At 32.7% G+C, this 6,102-nt stretch overlaps 1 long non-coding RNA gene across 1 annotated transcript; it reads right to left on the bottom strand.

Annotated features, from left to right (window-relative positions):
- Window positions 1-2,530: 2,530 nt before the first annotated feature.
- LOC113700828 (uncharacterized) lies at window positions 2,531-5,590 on the bottom strand. The gene is made up of 2 exons (XR_003450754.2): window positions 5,075-5,590; window positions 2,531-2,718 (listed from the first exon to the last, which is right to left on the bottom strand). It is a non-coding gene; the product is annotated as an uncharacterized lncRNA (long non-coding RNA).
- Window positions 5,591-6,102: the final 512 nt, after the last annotated feature.

Here is a 6,102-nt window from a genome sequence, read left to right as displayed (position 1 = left end):
AGAATTGGTAGCATCTTTAATAATAGTAGGGCAAATTCCACTTTACCCCGTGTGGTTTAGTATTTTTTACATGACCCCCCTATGGTTTCAAAAGCTATATATAACCCCCTCATGATTTGGATTAAAGTGTCAAAGTGACGGAAATAATCTTTCTTAACGGAACCACCTAAAATATCAAAAATACCCTTTTGTAAAGTTGAAAATTATTTATTAACCAAGGGGGGTTATGTGTATATTTTGAAAATCATAAGGAGTTATATGGTAAAGTATTAAACCATAAGAGGGTTATCTGGTCAAATATAAAAATCATACGGGGTTAATGTGTCATGTATTTATAAGGGTAATTTCGACATTTTTAGAAGTTCGGTTACGAATGACTATTTCCGTCACTTTGACACTTTAATCCAAACCATGAGGGGGTTATGTATAGCTTTTGAAACCATAGGGGAATTATGTAAAAAATGCTAAATCACAGGGGGCAAAATGTAATTTACCCCATAACAGCATATAGTATAGTAAGAAGATTGACTATGTGTAGGATGCAACATCAAATTTAACAAAAATAATTAGACTAACTAATCTTGATGCTGAAAGGGAAAAAAATTAAAATGTTTTGTTGATGTCAATAAAATAATCAATTTTTTAATCAAGTATTTTATGCACCTTAACTTTGCAATTTTTGGATTATAGGCCCATTGTGTAACTTCAACGCCAATAAAATTATAGGAAGATGTCACAGATATATATGAAAGAAATAGTAAAATTTTGAAGAGTTTTTCTTGTGGTATTGATAAATTAGATGAAGGGAGGGCGATGAATAATTCCAAAATAAAACAATTGTGTATATATATAGAGTATCATTAGGACGATACAAAAGGAAGAAATTCAAAATTCGTATTACAAGTTCATATACATTAGAAAAACTTTATGAAAAAGTTTTAATGCTATAAGTAATTAAAAAGCAAATATACCATATAACAAATCGAGATATAATCTAGTAATATCTGTTGTAAGAATACTAATTCAAATTGGTGCTTTTATGCGTCTTTTCCTGTCGGATGTGCTTTACTTCTAGTAAAGGATTTCTATTACTTGTGAAGTAAAACACCTTGGAAGGTTAAAATCGTTACTTTTCAAGTAAAAAGCGCACAACAATGCTTTATCCAAAAATACCAAGGGCATTTTAGGTTTTTGAGTGGCTAGATACTAATTGGATTCTATTATATACTCCATCCATCCCATTTTGATAGTCTTGATTTTTTTTTTCCACAGTTTACGAAAAATTAGTTAATTTTATTGAAAGAGTAAATCCAGCCTACAATTTTTCTAAAATAACCTTACATTGGTAATATAAATAACCATTGTGCTTTTACATTAATTACAACAACAATATTGATAAAATGTTGCGCCATTCAAGGTATGAATCAAAACAATTAATGGATCAAATAAGTTATACTCACTAATAACAAAGTATATTGAATAAGAATATTTTAGAGAAATTAAATATTAACTATATTATTATATTAGAAAATGGACTATAATATAATTTTCTACAAACAAAAAAAAACAAAAAGACTATTAAAGTGGGACGATTGGAGTAATACAACAGTACTACATCCAAATTGAAATAGTGCTTTTACTTGAAGTACATTAAGGGGCCATTTGGATGGAGGATTTGGGTGGTTGGCATTTCAAATCCACCATTAAATATCTCTAGATGCTTTGTTTGGATGACCTAGAAAATATTTACATTTCAAATTCATCAATTATTTGGAAGCATATGTGATGTTACAATTGATATATTTCATATTCACTAGATAAAGTTGTCATGTGAAATTCTTCTTAATATTAAAAAAATTAGATTAATATTTTTATTTTATTTTGCATTGATAAGAATGCTCGAGGACCCATGATAACTTGTGCGTCTGAGAGTGAACGGTCCAGAATAGAAGTGAGTCTTCCACAATGGAAACCAAAAGATGAGAAAAACAAACAAGAAGCCAGAAGGGGAAGAAATAAGGAAATTCATTATGGAACCCTAAGCTTTTCAATTTTTTAATTTTTACCCTATTATTTTGCAAATTGCAAATTATAAAGTTTCTTTATCATGCTCTATCTAGTAATCAGGCAACGTAATCAAATTTATCAGGATGTCAAACGAACTCATTTCAAATCCATTTACCTCAAAATAATTCTTCGTTGAATTCGTCTTCATCAATCCAAACGGACCCTAAACTTTTTGTAAGGAAATCCCTTCTACTGGTTTGTAATTGTTGATTCATAACTGCAATTGTCAACTGACAATGCAAAGTAGCTCAATGACAAGGCCAGTGGCATCCACACCTTAGATTTGTCTTTTGGATTTAAACCCTTAATAAGCATATGCTATTTTTTTCTCAACACATGAATCAATTGGAATTCTTCAAGAAAAGCAAAATTAATGCACAATTTTGACTGAAAAATGCAGAGCCAACAACAGAAGATACAGCCGGCAAGTACTCGTTATAAACATCATATCTACATATATTGATTTCCTCAAACTTCTTGTTGAGAGAAGTATATTTTTCTATGGGCCATGAAAGAATGTGACAATGGTACAGATTGACAATCTTTCCTTCTACAAGTATCGAAGAAACTAGAAAGAGCTCAACCAGAACCGTTAGCTTCACAACATCTAAAGCTTCTGCTGGATTTGGACCTGGAATATGGTTCAAGAATCTGCATCAATTGCCAACATGAATGGTGTCAAGTCAATTCTTGTCTTGCTTTAATTTCTTTGACGTATGCAATCTAAATTAAATGCACATGACATGCATATATACATCAACATGTTCGGGTGACATATGAATCATGTTACTGATTCTGATATCCAGGATCATACATTTCAACGTTAGCAGAACTGAAAATCGCCAGTAATAGAAGAATATCAAGAATATGAGAATGCAACACATAAATCATCATAACTTCCAGACAAGTTTTACAGGTTTAAAAGTTAAAACATGTAACCGACTCCTCTGCTCACTGAAAATCCACCATTTGACAGTTTTGCTCTATAACACGTCTGTTCCAAGTCAATCATTACCTATTGAAATCCTTTCTTTCCTGGCCATGCCTTGTAAACAATCTAGTGCCAATCTCCAAATACAAACTACAAACGATTCTCTAAATTAGACTCCCCTTCTTGAAGTCAAGATTTAGCAAACTCTTTGAATGCGTTTATTCATGGCTCAATAGGTTGCTTCCTAGATTTTTTTACTTTGTACAAGTTTTTCACTAGATGTATCTTCATAATCGATCAATCAATATTTGGGGACATGATGGTGCATTTATAAGGAACTTCACTACAACTTTTCATACATGTCCACTCCATAATCAGATTTTCAAGCATAATACTTGTCCAACTCTCTAACTTCAAAGCAGATAACCAATCTGTTTCTGCTATTTATATATGTCAGCATAAGGTAACATGTATATTACTACGAACCAAATACCAACACGATTGAAAATTTCCCTTCCATAAACCTATTACTTGAGTTAGGACTAGTTTAAGGTCTGCTTTGTTATTCGATGCCCATTTTTCCTGCTGATTCCTGCTTTGTTATTTAGATTGTACTACTATTTTCTTACTGCCACTAAATGTATAAAAGATACCATCTGTGTCAATAAAAAAGGGTGAAATACACCTTACCCCCTTGTGGTTTAGCAATTTTCCATATGACCCCCCCTCTATAGTTTCAAAAGCTATACATAACCCTCTTATAGTTTGGACTAAGGTATCAAAGTGACGGAAGTAATCCTCTATAACGGAACCCAAAGAAATGTCACAAATATGCTTGTTTAAAAACTAAAATGGTTGAAGTGACCAAAATATATAAGCATGACACTTTAACGACTTATGGTCTAGTATTTTACTACATAACCCCCTTATAGGTTAGTGCTTTACAACATAACCCTCTTATAATTTTTAAAATATATACATAACCCCCTGTAGTTAATTAATAACTTTCAACTTTACAAAGGAGTACTTTTAACATTTTAGTTGATTCCGTTATGAAATGCAAATTCCATCACTTTGACACTTTAGTCCAAATTATGAGAATGTCATATATAGCTTTTCAAACCACAAGAGAATTATGTGAAAAAGTGCTAAACCACATAAGTGTAAAACGTATTTTACCCAATAAAAAAAGATTGGCACACAACAGGACAAGCATCCAAGCAGCTAATTGATGAAGTTTCCCAATCCCAACCTCTGCCTATTTTTGTGCATGTTGACTCCGGATAGGCCATCATCAAACCCAAGGCTCTTAGTGTTCTGGTGACCCTTAAAATACAAATGCTACTTGGCTTCTAGGCTCCATGGTATCAAGGAAACCAGCATATATTTCTTGATCATTGATTCCTTTGGACGTATATCAGACTTCTCTAATCTGTGTAGAAAGACAAACTGTGCAAAAACTTCGGATGGGTTGACATTAATTAAACTTGCATTCTCCTATCCAACTTAATACAACAAGGTTGTATGGGCTTGTGTCCTCTGAAATTTTAAACAATCCCAATATTTACTTTAACAAATATCTGTCATCAAAACTAAAAGAGGATGGTTAACAATTAAATGCACCCTGAATCCATCGACAACAAACAATTAATACAATTGCATTACATTGAACAATTCATGTAATTTATTTTAAGCTTCCTCTTAACAATAAACAAATCTATATTGTTCTATGTGGACTCAGTAACTTTTGTAATTACTCCAATAACTTTGACTAATTTTCAGGAAAATATCCACTTTCTAACTCTGTCTCCAATGAGGTACACACAATTCTCTGCTAAATTTGTAAATTGTAGATAAAAGCCTGAAATTCAGAACTAGGAACAGGAAAATATTAGATTCTCTGCCAATTGCAGAACCAAAAAACAGAGAAAAATACAAAATTTACCAAATCCATTCACAGAAACAGATGTGATCAGTAAAATCAAAATTCAACAAATCCTGACCATCCCAAATTCCCAATTTTACACGTTTATCATTACAACAGTAAAAAAGTGTGCATAAAAATTCAAACTTTACCTCAAATTGATGAAAGCAGAGAAGATTCTTGCAACCCTTTATTCTGACAAGTGGGAATAGTCTGGAACATATCAGCAGGCAAACTCTGGGACAAAACCCCCACATGAAATTCAATCGTATTTGAGCTTTCATCAACATCCATCCCAGTGACAGAAACCCATATGAAGAACTTCCTAGCATGAATTCCAGTGACATCAGAAACCTTCCCATACCCCAATTTTCCAGTCAAAACTTTATCATAAAGGACCAGCTGATCCTTGAACTGAACATAGCAATGGTGAGTTAATTCAATGATAAATGTGTTGTCCTCTGAAGAAAGAGAATAGGACTGAACGTTTCCTGGGAGAAGACCCTTTGGGAGGTGGTATTTCGGGAAGAGGTCATGGACGTCTGGGACTGAGTTCTTGATGGATAGGGAGAAAGAGGTTAGGAAGAGAAAGAAGAGGAGTAGAAATTGTAGCTTGGAAGAAGAGACCATGGTCATGGATGGCATCATGGCAATTCTTGGTAAATGGCTCCTGATGTTTGATGAAAGAGGATGAATTATTTTTGTTGAGGACGTTAGAGTTCGGAGTTACTTGTGATTGATATTTGGGATAATTTCAGAAACCTCATGGGAGGTTTCTGACAATTTCACTTACCTCCCTTCAGATTTGGATAATTACACTAACCTCCCTTTATGTAGTAAAATGACTATAATATCCTTCACTTATAAATAATTCCTACAAACAAAAAAAACTCTACAATTACAACTAATCTTTTATTCTAAAACAACTGCTGCCACACAAACTAAACTATTGTTCTATCTCTCTAACTCTTTCTCTTATCTTCTTTCTCCTATATCTCTTTTTTCGCAAATAGACACACACTCTCTCTTCTGTTTTCTTTTTTTTTTTATAAGTATAATTGAATTGAAATTACAAAATGATAAGTTGATGGATCATATTTGTTATCAAACTAAATGAAGGTGAAAAAGACGGTGGTGATACAGAGTATATACAGGAAAATAAAAATGATAGTTACAAAGG

Source organism: Coffea arabica, chromosome 1c (genome assembly GCF_036785885.1).
Source record: "Coffea arabica cultivar ET-39 chromosome 1c, Coffea Arabica ET-39 HiFi, whole genome shotgun sequence".
Taxonomy (NCBI): domain Eukaryota; kingdom Viridiplantae; phylum Streptophyta; class Magnoliopsida; order Gentianales; family Rubiaceae; genus Coffea; species Coffea arabica.
Note: the sequence above shows the minus strand (reverse complement) of the source record. Positions and strands in the feature narration are given on the sequence as shown.